Source organism: Dermacentor variabilis, chromosome 2 (genome assembly GCF_050947875.1).
Source record: "Dermacentor variabilis isolate Ectoservices chromosome 2, ASM5094787v1, whole genome shotgun sequence".
Lineage (NCBI taxonomy): Eukaryota > Metazoa > Arthropoda > Arachnida > Ixodida > Ixodidae > Dermacentor > Dermacentor variabilis.
This window is the reverse complement of record NC_134569.1, coordinates 80,045,833-80,061,964: the sequence shown is the minus strand read 5'-3', so window position 1 is coordinate 80,061,964 and position 16,132 is coordinate 80,045,833. Positions and strand designations below refer to the sequence as shown.

Sequence of the window (16,132 nt, the reverse complement as noted above, 5' to 3'; positions counted from 1 at the left end):
CCGCGTGCCACTGGAGGGCCGGGCCGCCTTCGCTATTATGTCCAACATAACGAATCGCAGGCATGCATCTGCTCTAGTTCTAGCACAAGAACGTTTTGGTGAATACGGGTCCGCACTTCTCAAACGAAGGCTCGCCTCACTTCGATGCACCCCCACCAAGACCTTTAACTTCCCTGCGACGACTCCGAGAGATGCATTCCTGCAATTCACTAGGCACTTACCCTCTAGTGCGTGCGAATGCGAAAATATGACAAGGTACGTAAGTACAGAAAGCCAAGCGGGCTGGCATATCATACCGCATGCTGCAAGAAAACGGCGTTTACGAAAACGGGGCGAAGGAAAGAAGGAACCCACAACACAAAATTAAATTATGGGGTTTCACGTGCCAAAACCACTTTCTGAATATGAGGAACGCCGTAGTGGAGGACTCCGGAAATTTCGACCACCTGGGGTTCTTTAACGTGCACCTAAATGTCAGTACACGGCTGTTTTCGCATTTCGCCCCCATCGAAATGCGGCCACCATGGCCGGGATTCGATCCCGCGACCTTGCGCTCAGCAGCCTAACACCATAGGCCCACAATACACCATTACCGCATGCAGTGCGCGCACTGTGGCGCCCCGTCACGTCAATTACGACGGTGCCCATCGTAGGCATTTGTGGGTATAACCCGCGAGGCGACGCCGTTCTACTGAATGTACAACTTTCATGTGTACAGTTTCCGAAACTGCGTCCACGGTACAGTAAGGTGTCTCGCTACCATTTGGTACGCAGTGGCGGGTTCTGCATTCAGGTTCCCGTGAGTGCGAATAGCACACGCGCTATGCATAGCGAAATGCAAAATAAAATTTTTAAACGTCGAACACGAGCGCCAGACTAGCCGCAAGTCACACCACATACATACCTGCCATTCCCGTGAACCTTAAAACTCGCGAAATTCCACGAACCCGACGACATTGAGGTGAGCGGATAACATTTTTCTTTTTTTGAAAGTTTGGCCCAAGTATACGCTTTTCGATTTATACGCATGCACGAACCTCACTGACTAATATTTACTTTCAGAGGCAGCACACAAGCAGCACCAAACTTGGAGCAGCGAAGAATGACAAAGCAACATGTTATGAGATCTCAGCGATACTCCAGCGACTTTGATGTCGCCGATTTCGAGCTGAAGGATCTAAGCACTGCACTCACAGTGTTAGGGCAAAGAAAATCACTGACTTTCAACAAGACCGTGCACTGCTGATTACTGATGATGATGGCTCCTTTGCGAACAGAGCTATACTTTTCGTAAACATCAGCGAAACATTCGTAAAATCGCACAACAATACCAAAATTCGCAATCTTTTCAAAAAATCTTATTACGCCTAATAAGTATGGTACCTTCCGCAACGTCATATATATACGTGCCTCAAACAGAACGCGGCCGCTTTTCACTTAGCCTGCGGTGCTAGGATGTTGGGGCTGAGGGTGCGCGTTCGCAAGGACGTGCATCGTAAATCAGTGGCCGCTAGCAGCACGTTTCCGACCATTCGTCTCCAGATGCCTCCTCCGAGGATGGAAGGAAAGACTCGGAAACGCCAGCCCCGCGTGCAGGAGTACATGGCATACACTCAGAATGAAAAGGGCCATGAAAGGCGCCGGAGATCGGGCGTGAGGGCAGAGACGCACCGAGCTTCTTAAAAAAAAAGGAACGGTAGAGGAGAAAAAAAAGAAAGTAAGAATATCCCCGTGAAACATCAGAGTCTTCTTTCAGATATCGCCTCGCTGGGTAAAGCCGCTTCGAAGCGCTTTATAAAGCCAACATAACTGGCTCTAAGTGGGAACTTCTGGAACCACTTTGCATTTGAATGAAGGTGCCAGAAATGCGAAGACTTCAGACAAGGAGATACGTGAAAGGACGTGGAATAGGCAGCCTAAAAAAAGAAAAAAAAAGAAGAGAAAAACTTCGAGACAGGAAAATTATTACGAAGGTCCGGAAAGAAGAGATGAACGGTTGGAAGGCTTCAGTCAACTGCAGGTGCTGCGGTGCGCACTTTGAAAGGCGCCGCGCGCTGAGTTACCACTGTTTGCATGCGGCTTCTCATGCTTGTATGTATCGCGCGTGTGCGTGTGTCAATACGTGTGCGCGTGGATAGGTGTGTGAGTGATTGAGAAGAGTCTTTTTTGCGTTAGCTTGCACTACTGCAATACAAAATGAGCTAAACATAGTCGACTCCCACATGGTGTCCCAATAATGGGCGCTTACGTGATCAATGAATGAAAAAGCCATATTTTCTAGCGATCATCTTTTGGAGCATGTTTTAGTCAAGCCATCGTAATGATATGCGTAAGAACATGCGACAACGTAGAAACGTAGAAATGTAAACATGTTAGTAAATAGTAGAAACAATCATGCGAGTTCCATCGCTTAAAATAATTTAGCCTTAAGCTGCACTCTTTCTACTACGACATTCGCAAATCGAGTAAACGCCTTGTAGCCGGATGCCAATTATTCAAGATTAACTGTATCGTCGATGAATTTGCACATGTAGAGGCAAGTCGCTTGGTCTTTTTGTATTTACTTTTTCGGTAGCCTAGGCACACGTCTTGCCAGGACTTGTGCGTGCAACCAAATCTAACAAAGTCTGGGCTACGCAGCTGAGACGAAGGTACCAGAACGTGCAACCTTTGGTCATTTTTTTTTCTCTTCAGGTCATTGTCTGGTGCATAATCTTTCACCCCCGAAAGTAAACGAAATCTCGACTACCGTCAATTCACGTGAAGACGTATCTGCGCACAGATTCCACGCGTAGATAAACGAGTGAGTGAAAGCTAGACATTTCTCGAGTCTCGCCTTACAGTATAGCTTTACGTAGCTACACAGTAGGAATTTGACGCCTTTTCCGGCTGATCTTGTCACGAAAACTGCGCGGGAGAGGCAGGCAGAACAGATGAAGCGCCGCAGGACGCCCTGTATAGGCTGTGTCCCATCTACTCGCAAAAGAAACACTCCGCGACTGCCCTCCGGTCCACAGTCCGGAACGGCAAAGAGAAAATCCACTTTAACGGCAGCAATCCTGACCGGGGACCGGCCATATTTCTTCGGGCGTTCGAGAGAGAGTCGCGGGAGTCAGCAATTCACGGGTAAATCTGCCACCGGGGGGAATCCCAGGACTCGGAAGCATGGGACCGGATATAAAACAAAAGACTTGCACCCGTTGGAAGGAGGGTGAGAAAGAAGTGGCACAAGGGTATGCTGGTGTAAGAGCGAGCGAAGAGTATCAAGAAAGAAGCAAAACGGGGACAGGAATCAATCCTATCAGCCAGGACAGGCGAGCTAGCGCGCACGGTCTTATCGGCGCTATACGTTCAGTGAAAAGGGAAGAAGGAAAGAGCGAAGGCGAAAGTCGATCGCTGTGCAGCAGCCGCGCCCATAGGTCGTCCGGACGCTGTCCATCCACTGCGGAGAGTTCCCTCAATTTCCGGATATCTGGACAAACGCCGTCGCCGACACCGCTTGTGCCAGTGGCACCGCCGCGCGGGCGGCCCCGATTTCGCCACCTCGTTGTGGACGTCGCCAGGGGCTCGCTGGGATCACCCTCCTCTCCAACTCCCCATTTTGCTTTTGCTTGCGCGAATATATGTATCTCGTGCAAGCGCGCCTGCGCTCAAAGTCTTGTGGAGGAGCAGTGTACGCGAACAAGGAAAAAAGCAAGAGCTATACAGCTCGTTTTCACGCAGTGAGCTCTTTAGGATAGAGCTTTCGGTCGTGCTGGTAGATTGCAAAGTAGGACGTGTGCACTGATACGACGGAAAGAGAAGGGCGCCCACGCGCTGCACAAAGAAAATAAAGCAAAAAAATTAAACCCGGAAGGTTGCGCCAGGAGTGAGTGAAGTAGCTGAAGCAATATGTATATATATTCAGGCGATACACGGTGTACCTCCTTGTCCGCATTCAGCAGCAACGAGCTCAGAGCTTGCAAGATTCAAGAGCAAAGTTCGATGCAGAAGTACAATGCATGTCAAATGTATCGAAGCCACTGAGCACGTGACGCCACCTGTATACCCAGTCACGCACTGCAGAGCTGAAAGAACATTTGTTGCACCGGGAGCCCGAGATTGAAAGGTACATTTTCCGCAACTTGACCAAACTTAGATGTATCAGGTGTGCTACGAGGGCCCTTCAGTCAACAGCAGCCACGAACAGATATCACATATGCACGGCGGTTTCAAAGCGTTTTAGAAGAAGTGTACCTAACGGCCCCCAAGCAGCAAGCTGGACAATTAGGGACAGCCTAGGGAAGGCCGTGCAGTCGTTCAGCCATACACGACACTTCAGCAAGTACTTAAATTACTGTTCACCTTATTTCGTTTTTCAAAACGAATAGGCTGTATACTGATGCAAACCGAAAACACGTCACGAAGATCGGCAGCGAAACTGTCCGGCCGCGCAGGAAGAATTTTGCACGCTTCAGTGTATGATGAAATAACTGTACAGCGCCGAAGAACGAGGACATCACGTGAGTCTTGCAAACTCGCCATGCTTCCGTGCCTTCAATGCATTATTTTTTTTCCCTAGCGAGTGACACAAGCAGACTCATCTTTAAGAACAGCGTCCATAACCTCTCGTGGACTGCCTCGAATATTTAGACATTTCGAGCACCCACTCACCCCGCTCATCACGCGGACTTATTTGTTCCCGCATCCACCAACAAGCAGCGCAGGGGGCCACCGAATGAAATCATCTTCCACTTCCAACGGCGACAGCAAAGGAAGTTGGGCTGAAACTAGGCGCGTTACTTCTGACATCAACTTTTCTCATCTTTCATACCATTTGTCTACCGTCTCCTTTTGTTCCTTACCACAGCAAGGTGACACACATAACTTCTCTTTGTGACTTAATTAGGTACATCACAGCTGCGCCTCCGGCTCGAGAGGATGCACCCCCGACAAATTGGTTCTCGCTCTCACAGCAGAGCTAAAGACGCGCACGCCGCAAGGACCGCGAAAGGCTGAAGTTGCTACTTTTATGTCCCTGTATAGCGCTATACATATTCAGCTCTCGCGCGTAGCCGCCTGGCACATCCTCGTAGCAGCGAATACCGAACGCGTAGTTAACAAACAAATTATGAAACAACAAAAAAGAAAGTAGCAACAGAGCGCACAAAGTCGTCCGCCCTCGACGTCCACGATATCCTTACACTACAATAATACTATAAAAGAAACAACAAAGTCGGGCGTAAAGTGAACGCGGCTCTTTCTCTTGACTCCTGACACGACAACCTGTCGGCCTATATAGAAATAGCGCGTTTCGGAGGTTTCGCGACACCATACGTTTGCTCAGTCTGAGCGCATGGGGTCGCGCTACACACACGTTACAAGAAAAATCAAGCACGAATTGCGCGCTCAAATTCCTGGTCCGGGCAAGCTAGCACGTATATTGACGCTGTTTACTTGAGTTTCCAGTCAGTCCTTTCTTTCGGAGAACTGAGACACGCCAAAGGCGACAGGCGAACAAGTTAAGCGCGGCGAACAACAGCATGGTCCACGTCAAACTGCGCGGAAGCCGTCAGTGGACGCAAACAGCGTGTCACAAAGCGCACTTAGATATGTGGATACTTTAAACGCGCACCGTGTAAAGTTTAACATGTCGTATACAGTTGAAGTTGTCTATATACGTGCTCCATTATATTTGACGGCAGCGCTAGCTTCCGTAGATAAACAAGCGAACGCGGATGAAAGAAACGAAGCGCTCGATACGCGCGAGGTAAATAGCAAGAAAGCAATACGCAAGAACACGGCAATGGACAGCATACACGCCCCGGTGGATAGATTACTCTGGACAGGGCTACAAGCGGATCGAACGCTGTATGTAACACAACATGGCGCGGCTCCTCTGAGCAATGCGGGCGTTTAACAAGACAGGAAGCTTTCTCGCTTTTTTCCCCTTGGCTTTTGATCTCGAACGGGATGAGTTAGAAGATGCCCGGACGTTTTCCGACAAAAAGCTGATATGAAGCGCGGCGGGTAAAGCGTTCGGACGATACCAATATTCAGTGTTTCTGTATGCCCTCGAAGACCCAGCAGCAAAACTAGACTTTAAAAATAAAATTGAAGAACTGCTTTACCCTAACACAGATATATGCATCCCCTGTGTGTCTACATTACAGCACACTTGCAGACTGCGCAGTCAATGTAATTTGAAGAGAAAAATGCGTACGTCCTGGTCGATGACGCTTCACAGCACAGACGACAAAGGTGGAGCAGAAGGTATGGCACCGAACAGTGTACACAGCAAATGATTTCTGACCGCGATGGACAGGTCTGAGTGTCGAATTATTTGCGCGGCAGTCGACACATCGCATTTCAATGGAAAATCATAACGCTCATGTAGAGGTCTCGTAGGGACGCCGGATAATTCCATCTCTCGGCCGGCTTTTCAAAACGAATGTGACGATTTCTTCCAAAATCCGTTCCTGGCTAAATAGAAATGGAGACTAGCTGGGAAGTGCCGCGCAAACCCGGAGAGCTTAGTAAAGCTAAAAGAATCGTGCAAGTGGAAGGAGAGAGAGAGAGGAACACTACGACGCGCACAAATTCCTTCTCACACGTTCTGCGCCCTCATATTAATTGACTGTCTCTTCCCGCTGCGAACGAAAGAATACCAAACACGAATCAACCAGATACTAAGTTCACGTGCTATAGTATATTGCCTGTATGTTGGCGAATACGTGAATCAGTTTGGTATCACACGTTGAGAATTTTTTTTTCTCACGTTACTGTTCCTTTCTTTTTTCTTTTTCTTTCGGGCCCGCCTATAGCGGGATGATTTTGGCGCAGCTATATAGCTTCCTCGGTGAGCTAATGACAGTGATAAAAAAAAGAAACGATTCGTTTCAGAACACATCCTTAGAGATCTCAGGCGAAAGAAAAATTGAATTATCTACCGAAACTGAACGCGGAGAAAGAGCGTTTACTCCGATAAACGAGAAGTTTCCCAACGGGCTAAGCTCTCCTCTAAAAGAAAATGCCAATCATAAATCTAAAACAGAATAACGAAAAAAAATCAATCGCCGAGCTGGGACCATTTCCGCCTGCGCACACCAATCCCTCTTGCGAAGCGTTGCGGCGCGCACATCACTCACTCACTCATATGCCTCGGAACGGCATCGCAGGTTTCCTTCTCAGTCAAACGAATGATGGAAACGCGCCTCGACCATTGGGCCGCTCTTTTCCAACACGGCTGCGACGATGCCCGTTTCCTGCTCGCAGAGTTTCGGACAGCGTATGCCAGCGTTTCCTTCAACATTCCGCAAGAAAGAAAGAAAGAAAAAAAAAACAGTGGAGGGCTGCGGTTGCGACCACACACGGAAGCGTGTGGTGTGTACGCGTACGCAAGTTCGACTGGAACGCGGCGCGAAAGGAAGGAAAAGAGCGGGTTCGCGCGTAATCCCGCAGCCCGGCCCACGACCACGCGGGGCCGTACAGGCAGGGACTCAGAGGCGAAGTCCGTAAATCATGACAAATGAGCAGCGCTAACCTTTGGCATCGTTTCTTTCTTTGTTCTTCGATTTTAAGGGCACACGTTCGCTTGCAGAAATACGCACGAAGGACGAACGAACGTCCGCGTGCGCTTTTCCGATCGCGCATACACAACGTGCGTGAGGCGCGTACAAACGGGTACGCGATCTCTTCATCGCTGAAGTTTTCGCAAGGACAAAAGCGCAAAGAAAAAGAAGGAACAGCCAGAAATATATACGTCGGGAGAGCGCCACGCCCAGGCGACCGAAAACGGAAAGCGACGCCGAGGCAAAGGTCACGGTTTCGGCCATTATTCATATTGAAGGAATCTTGCAACCTGTGCTCGGGTATTCACAAGTCGGCGCCTTTCGTCATCGCTACGCACACTGTCGGCAGCGGCTTGTGCTAGAGCCGAGAACGTTGGTACCTTTTACTTCCTCGTGGCGTCTCGCCATCGCGTGAGGAGTCGTCGTCAACCCTATCTGAGAATGCAGATTCACCCGAGCTGCCGGTAAAGTGATTCACTCTGCAGGATGTCAGCGCCGAGTGAGACACGGGAACTGTGTAATCCAACGTTTATACCAAGCCTGAGCGGTTGAAAGCGTAAGAACGTTTCCCTGCGAATGCGTATGCGACTGTACCTGCACTCTTGCCACATGTGACTAAGCGCAAGATAACCATACGGACGGAAAACGCTTCTGGCTTGCCCACGAACATTCCCGCTGAAAAGCGGGTGCTCCGACGACTGCATGAATAAACGATGCTAGACAGCAGCATCGCGTTGCGACAGAGCAAGACGCGCCGCTGAAACTGAACAGCATGCCCCCCCTGATTAGTGAAACGACTGTCCAGAAAGTTGTGCCCGACGTGTAACAACGCGCCCAACGCCGTAATTCTTACACAAAAGCTCCCTCCAACGCTTAACGCTGCTCGGACGAAACAAAGAAAAGATTTGGAGGGAAAGCCGCGCAAGCGTTTCGCGAAGACTGCCTTTTCGTCTATAGCATTTACTTCGATTGCTCGGTCGCCTTCGCTGTGCTCTCTGCAGCGCCGCCAAATGCGCGATGCTAAAAGCCTCTTTGGAGAAGGAATCAAGGACATCAAGAGAGAGAAACAACAATAAACAAAAGAGAAACCACAGACGCTGTGTAAACCCACTCCCCCACCAGCGGAAACCCCGCCATTTCGTCAATGCAATCAAGCAGGCACTCCCTGCAGCTGGGCGCAAGAGAAGGCCGTGGACGGCAGCTTTTATCTTCCCTCAAGATGGACGATCAACGCGTTTTATCCTCCTCTCCTTGCGCCCTTGTTAAAGGGAAAGCGCAAGGCAGGGCTAAAGCTTTTTCTGTCGTCCGGCGTCCCCCCGCGCTTGTTCGCACGTGTTTCCGAAGACGCCACATCTACAGAGCAGCCCTTGCCGTCAAGCAACGCCGCTGCGCACAGCTAACACGCAGTCCAGCCCGTGCAAGCAGAAAACTGTCAGCGGGCTCAACTCTTCTAAGACAGTAACTAATGCCTCTTCCGAATGAGCTAATACAGTCGAACAGAAGAAACCAACGTATATGTCCATAAGCGAAAGATGCGAGTGGCCTAAGTTCGACACGCTAAACTTATCGCAATATATACAATTCGCTACCGCGGCAGTACTTATTGCACGCATTGACTGCCAGGCTAATTAACATCACCCGCAGCAACACCACCGCCACCATTAACAAGACTCGTCACGTATCAGTCGGAAGCAAAGTCTGTGGCATCCCAGAAGAATTTCAATTTATTATAGCGAATGCAGTCACGCAACCTTAATTGTCTCAGTGCGATGCATTGGTCGGACATGCGCACGTAGAATGTTTACCACCCAATTTCAGTTTGCAAGCCTAGGCTGCGAATATATTTTTTTCTTTCGAAGCAGCTGTTGCCTGCAAATTTTTTCTCGCGCCTATACAAGTAAAAACGCAGGCTCTACGGTGTGAATGCTCGCGGCGCATCGCGGTGGCATATTAATTACCCGGTCAGCTAACTATACCTTACCAAATGCCCCAGCTTCATGAAATCTCTCACAGAACAGAACGCGACGTTAATAAATGAGGCAGAGATAAGACGGCCGGACGGCTCATCAAGCGGAGTTGCCGTCGCTCTATCAAACGGTTTCCAAAAAGGAGAGGCGCCCTCCCGCGAGCGAGAAACGTGGAGAAAATTAGGCACGCAGGGCGATATGACGTCGGAGACGACGCACGGAGCGCGCTGGCGATGAAAGCCGCCCAGAAATAAGGCACGTGGAGCGGCGCCTCGGAGGCGAATCATTACCGCGGTAAGGCCGGAATTTTTTACGACGTCCTGGCTTATGCAAGCGAGAGACAATTTCAGGTTACCTGACGCGCACCTTAACTACTTTTTAATGGCGCTCCCCAGGAGGAGCCAAGTATATCCGAGCGCGAAGGGTCGCGTATACTACGCGCGCACGCGAGAGTTCGGGAGATAAGGCGCTCCAAATACGTAAAAGAAGAACAGCGCAGGAATTTTTCAAGAAACACCGAGCTTCGCCTAGTGGTCTAGCCACCGTCACGATAGTACGGAAGCTCGCAGGCAGCCGGCGAGTTGATAGGCGGGAAAGTTCTTTTTCTCCACACCGGAACTATGAGGCAAAATAGCGCACTGTCGGCTTACTAAATGCGCTTCCTTGGAGATAAACTTAATACGTTCATGTAGAGACTAATTACTAGCAAGCAAACATAAGCAGCATTCGCCTAACGGAACTCAAGGGTTATATATTTAAGCCTGTTTAGCAACGCCACTTAGCAACGTCCCGCTTATCAAGCCGTGTAGCTAGAAAGGAGTTTCGGTAGCAGAACATGTTCCCACAATTTTATAGCACAGGCTAAAAAAAAAAACCACACACACGCACACACGAACACACACACTTTATAACGTAATAACTCAAGTGTGAGTAGTGTTGGGATTTAATATAGAAAAAAGAAAAGAAAAACGAATAAAAAAAGAAAGAAACAAAAGGCAATAAGTCCATCGCGCGAACAAGCCGCCGCCACACGCGTCGCATTCTACAGAAACTCCTCTATATACTTCCCCGGAATTAAAGCGTTTATGAAGAGAAACATTAGAGCGCCGCACACGACAACGCGCAGATCGTGCCACGTGTAAACAAGGCACTGGGTCGTTTTCTTCCGCGGAATGAAAGAATACGGGTAGGATAGGAAGTACCGAGTAAAAGATAAACAAACAAGAAAAATAAACTCGAGCGCCATCAATCTTCGCGAAGAGGGAGCACGCTTGTGCGTACAGTATAGCGTATTAAGGGGAACGGTTGCATCTCAGCCTCATCAGGAGGCATGGAAGAAACGCAAAAAAGAAAAAAAAAACAGCAGTTCCTGAAGAAAAAGCTTTAGGCAAACGCAAGGCGCGGTCTGCTTTCGAAGGTCATTGTTTGTGCAGACGTAAACGAAGCCTGCTTAATCTTTTTCCATACACACATTTACCTACTTTTCACCCCCTCTCTCTCTCCCTCCACCCGGGACTTTCGTTATGGCAGCAATTTAGTTTCACTACGAGACAATTTCGGTGTACTGCATTTTATTTTCAAAACTTTCGCGCTCGCCGTTTCCATTTCCATCTGCCGCAAAGCTTATCTAGCAATTTATTATTTTTTGAGGACACTTCGCCCATTTACTCTTGTCTCCATAGCTCGCTGGTTGTTTTCCTTCAGTTAGTACGTCGCCGTTTCTTATCGCGGCTACGGTCTGGCACATTTTTCAGGCCCTCCTTAAACAAGACAACCACACATACACACAGAAACGCGCGCGCGCGCGCGCGAGAGAGAGAGAACCAGCAACCTCTCACGCCGTGTCCCAAGGCGTAAAAGCGAAATCTCGGGTAATCTCTTCATTTTCTCTCACTCCCCCTCTTTTTTTCCTCGCCGCTTGTTTTCGGGCAATTCATTCTCGCAGAGGCGCGCCTTGCTATAGCGCAGGATAAATCATTCCGCGTAATTCCGTTTCGCTGCCGCGCAGTTCAGAAAATCTGCTTCCCTCACTGAAGAAGTGCTTAACGCGACGTACAGAGACACCGACAGCTTTATTTAATAGTCAGGTAATTAGGAAGAAAAAAAAAAACTTTCCGCGCTCTTTTTGTCACGGCACTGCGAAGAAGGAGAAATAAACGCCAACACCTCGTCCGGATGTCATCGCCATAAACTCGTTGCTGATAGACATGTAAGAGGTTAGCGTTATCGCATATTCAGTAGAAGATACGAATTAGGTCAGCCAGGGCCGCCGGCCAACACTATCTACATGTTGGGTTACACAGGCACGTGCGCAATGCTCGAGATATCTAATATAGGCGAGAGCCGGCGACGAAGCTCAGTTGGTATAGAGCACAGCGCACAAGCGACCACGGGAGCGACCGATATTCGTGGTTTTCAGATATACCTGTGACAGCGCGTTGCCTTAGGCTCTTTCGTTCCTTTCTCCTTTGGGAGCAAAAGTAATTACCGGGGACGGATACTTATGAAGCGGCGTCACAATCACGATATCAATGTTCGGCGGAAGAAACTTACGCGCTTTCACACGCCGTTCTGTATAACTAAGTCATGTGACAGAAAAAGAATTGGCTACGCGAGAGCAGTTACCGAAAAACAAAAGGCGAGAGATGCGACCAGGGGAGACGTGCTAAAAGTATTTCACTAATTAGCCCCGCAGCAAGCCGTACGCATCGTTAATTCGCCAAAGATAAGAAAACCGACAAGAAGAGGTGCCATACGTTGAGAGAAAACTAGCCGGGAACATTTTGCCTCAGTCCAACTGGATGCCGCTTACGTCGCCACTTGAGACGTGACATAGTAAGGCTACCCCTTAAGCTAACGCTTGAGAGACAACCGACCGTCTCCCTATGCGTTTAAGAAACTTATAAAAACGCACAATACGAGGTCGCGATCTCGATTACCAGCTGCATGCAGCGGCCGCATTCCGATGGAGAGTGGAATGTAAGAATGCTCAGGTAACGTTGCATTGGGTTTATACGCTGAAACCCAGGCGGTCTAAATCAATCCCGTCGATTTGGAACGTTAAACTCCCCGTAGTGTAGGCACACAGAACACACGCACGTATGCAAGTTTCGGTCCTTTTAGGCAAGTACAACTTTCGGGAACAGCGCATGGAAACGTTCGGCGAACAGCAAGTTATAAACCAAAGGCGACGTCTTTTCATCACCGATTTCGCTGAAGAAAGAACTCGACAGGGCTCAGTAAAATAAAACGGGCCATGACGCGCGCGAAAAAGAAAAGTTCGCGCAAGATCGGCCAAGTGGGCCCAGCCGTCCGAAAACCCTCTCGTATAATAAGAGAGCGGCTTTTTAAACTGCGCGCCCTCCCGTCTCGCCCTTTTGTTATAAGCGCGGCGGGGACAACAATGGCGTGCTGGGAAAACTTCTGAGCGAATGAGCGCGCTGCGTACGGCGCATGCATCCGCAAGTGCGCGAAAACGAGGAAGAAGTTCTTCAAACAGAAACGCCGAGGAGGGACAACTGCGCTGCGACCAGACGAGATATAGCAATCAAATGAGGAAAAACAAAACGGAAAACGAAACTTTCGGAAAGAGGAGAGGAGCCTTACATACAGTACGGGTGAAAATTGCGAAAGTCGGCCGCCCGTAAAAGATGCATGCGCGAGTGCGCAATGTCACGTGAACGCGACACCAGGAAAGAAGCTTTGCTATGGAGGCGATTGCAATTAAAGGAAAAATAAAACGAGGAGCCTTTGAATTTGCACAGTCAATGCGAAGCGAATGAGGCGTTTTTCTCCGGCACAATGAAGCGGCACTCGAAAGTGATAAAAGGAGTAAGCCAGGTCACAGAAGTCCGCAAAATGCGAAAGGACTTAAAGGAAGAAAAGAAATAAATATAGGATGGAGGGGGTACGCAGAAGTGGCGTGAGAGAGAAGAAACGCTGAAAATCGTTGTAAATAACTCGCAGTGAGAATAAGAGGATAGACACGGCGAAAAAAAACTTCCAAATATGGATTCAACGATGAGGAAATGAGAGCGTACTTGGAGGGAAGAAATTTCGCCGTTTCTTGAATAGCATGTATGCAACACGTGGAATGAAAAAAAAAAAACACAATCGCCACGTCACGCGCTATGGTATATTTACACAACCGCTTGATATGTGAAACTTAAAGAAGGGTCGATCAATCGAACATGCCGAATGTAGAAAAAAGAAAGAAGGAAAACCAATAAGTTGTTTTATGTTTCATTATAGTTGCATCCGTTACAAAGAAAAAGTTCTTAATTTTTTTTCAAGCGAACGACACATAATCGCTCAAAATAGAATTGAAAACGATTTCGAACGAGCCAAGAGGATAAAGGCGTTTCCGCTGCCATCAAAGGTGGCCGTGTCTTACGCCAGAAAATTTAATCTTACCGCCACTCAAATGATTAAGCTCCTGTCCTTTCCTACATTCTTGAAGTAAAAGGAGCCTAGGGCCAACTTGAAAGCATACGAAAGCCAAGTGTACATAAATAAAGATTAAAATAAGAAAAAATGAGAAAATATGTGCTTGCTTTCGTATGTGTGACTGAGTTTCCGAGCACGACAGACAATCAGTAGCCGTAAAGGGACGGCGAAGCGCTTTGAACGCGTGTAGTACCCGGGAGTAACGCGAACAGCAAAGTTGTAACTTCAGATAATCCTGTCCCGTTTTTAACAGTCGAGTGCACAGAGCCGGATGCTACAGCGTAATCGGCTGAGAAGGGCTTCTTCAGGCGTGACGCAACCGGCGCTCGATGATAGTTTAATCTCTATACGTGAAGTATTAAGCGAGACCTTAAAGATCCGGCTCATGAATGCAACCATAGAAATAATACGATTTCAGAACAGTGCAGCGAAGAGGACTTGCGCTAGACGATAGGACGCTCTTCAAGCCTGGAAATTCGAACGAGATAGGGAAAGTCGGACATAAGGAATGCTGTTTTATACTCAGTGTGGTAAATGTGCATTTCCCATACACTGCCTTCGATAGCGTAACGCCTTGCCGTTGTTTGCAAATTTTTTTTGCATCCGTTCAATTAACAAATTAGACAAAAAAGAAATAAAACAGTTGGCACATGTAAACCGAGCGAACAAGCTCACTGCATTACACGAAGCGCATAGCCCTGCTGCACGTTAGGTATACAGAAGGTTTCGTATAGCCAATGCGGTCACACATCGACCAAAAATGACGGAATTATTCCCACTAATCGAGCTACACACAATTCACTGGTTACACATATACTAAACGAAAAACGGCTACTGCGAGTCACTGAATATGAGATTTTCGCATAATGCCCAGACGGAATGGTACAAAATCCGGATGCTGCTGCTCTCCACGCACAGTAACGTCGTTGCCTTCAGGTAGAAGGACAATGTGGCGAAGCATACACACTACGCGCAATGTTAACAAATCAGCGTTTTATCACATGTTCAAAACACACACACACACACACACACACACACACACACACACACACACACACACACACACACACACACACACACACACACACACACACACACACACACACACACACACACACACACACGAAAAAAAGCACTGCTGAAGTCGTCAAAAATGTAGCTTCGTGTCAGTACCGTGACGCAAGACAAAAATTCAGCAGTAACACAGTGAAATTTCGTGCGACCTTATTTTGTTAGCTCAAGCTTACCACAGACGTACCCTGCGCTTTCTACGAAGCTATTAAAGATTGATTGACTGATACATTACTCGCAGTCAAAGCAAAACGAGCGAGGCGCACGCATTTACGCGCACCTATCACACGAAATTAAATAACGAGCTAGAAAGACAGAAGAGATTTTGACGCTGACAACTTCATTAAGCCCCGCCCACTGCAGCTCTAACCTGACGTGGCCGCTAGCTTTCAGCGCTGATATCAATGGCGAAGCTTGTGCAAGTTCACCTCACGGATCGTACTACACTGATACAAAGCTAATGCCATCCACCCACTGCACAACTACACCTAGTGCACCATCTGATAGGCTTTCCCGTTTTCGGATGCGAGCACTCCCAGAAGACGCGACTTCCCTTGGCTCCCCTTGCCCCAGTTGTGTTGTCTCTCTTCGACAGCACTGACGAATCGCAGGGCGCATTTGGGCACGAACCCCGGGGACAAGAAGAAAAGGGGAACGGATGGCGGAAGGAGGACGCAGAAGGAAGATGGAGAGCAGGCACTCGAAGCGGAAATTGAAAACTCGCATTAGGTTCCCTCCGTAAGAGCGACGGCGTCGCGCACGCATTCTCAAGCCTCAACGTCCCCCGCATAGCTGAATGCCGCTGCTGCCGGCACCAGCAGCAGTACAGCAGCAGCAAGAGACTCCACATGCAGCGTGGTCCCCATTGTGCTGCTTGCGACGCCGGCAGACGCGCCGTAGCGTCGACTCACGAAATAACGCGAGCGCGGTTTTCTTTCGCGAACGTTAAGAGCCGGCCATAAAGGAAAGCTACCAAAGCACCTCCCTCTTCCATATTCCGCGTTGTACAGCGGCGATACTGCGCGCTCGGCCTCATCAGAGCCGTGCAGTGTGATGGAAGTTGGACGGTGGTTGCTAACACCCGTGAGCCGGTAACCT

The 16,132-nt window shown here is 48.7% G+C and overlaps 1 protein-coding gene across 3 annotated transcripts in view; it reads right to left on the bottom strand.

Annotated features, from left to right (window-relative positions):
• The window catches only part of LOC142572152 (proprotein convertase subtilisin/kexin type 4-like), a 208,040-nt gene that overhangs the window by 92,727 nt on the left and 99,181 nt on the right, over window positions 1–16,132 (bottom strand). The gene's annotated exons all lie outside the window — the stretch shown is intronic.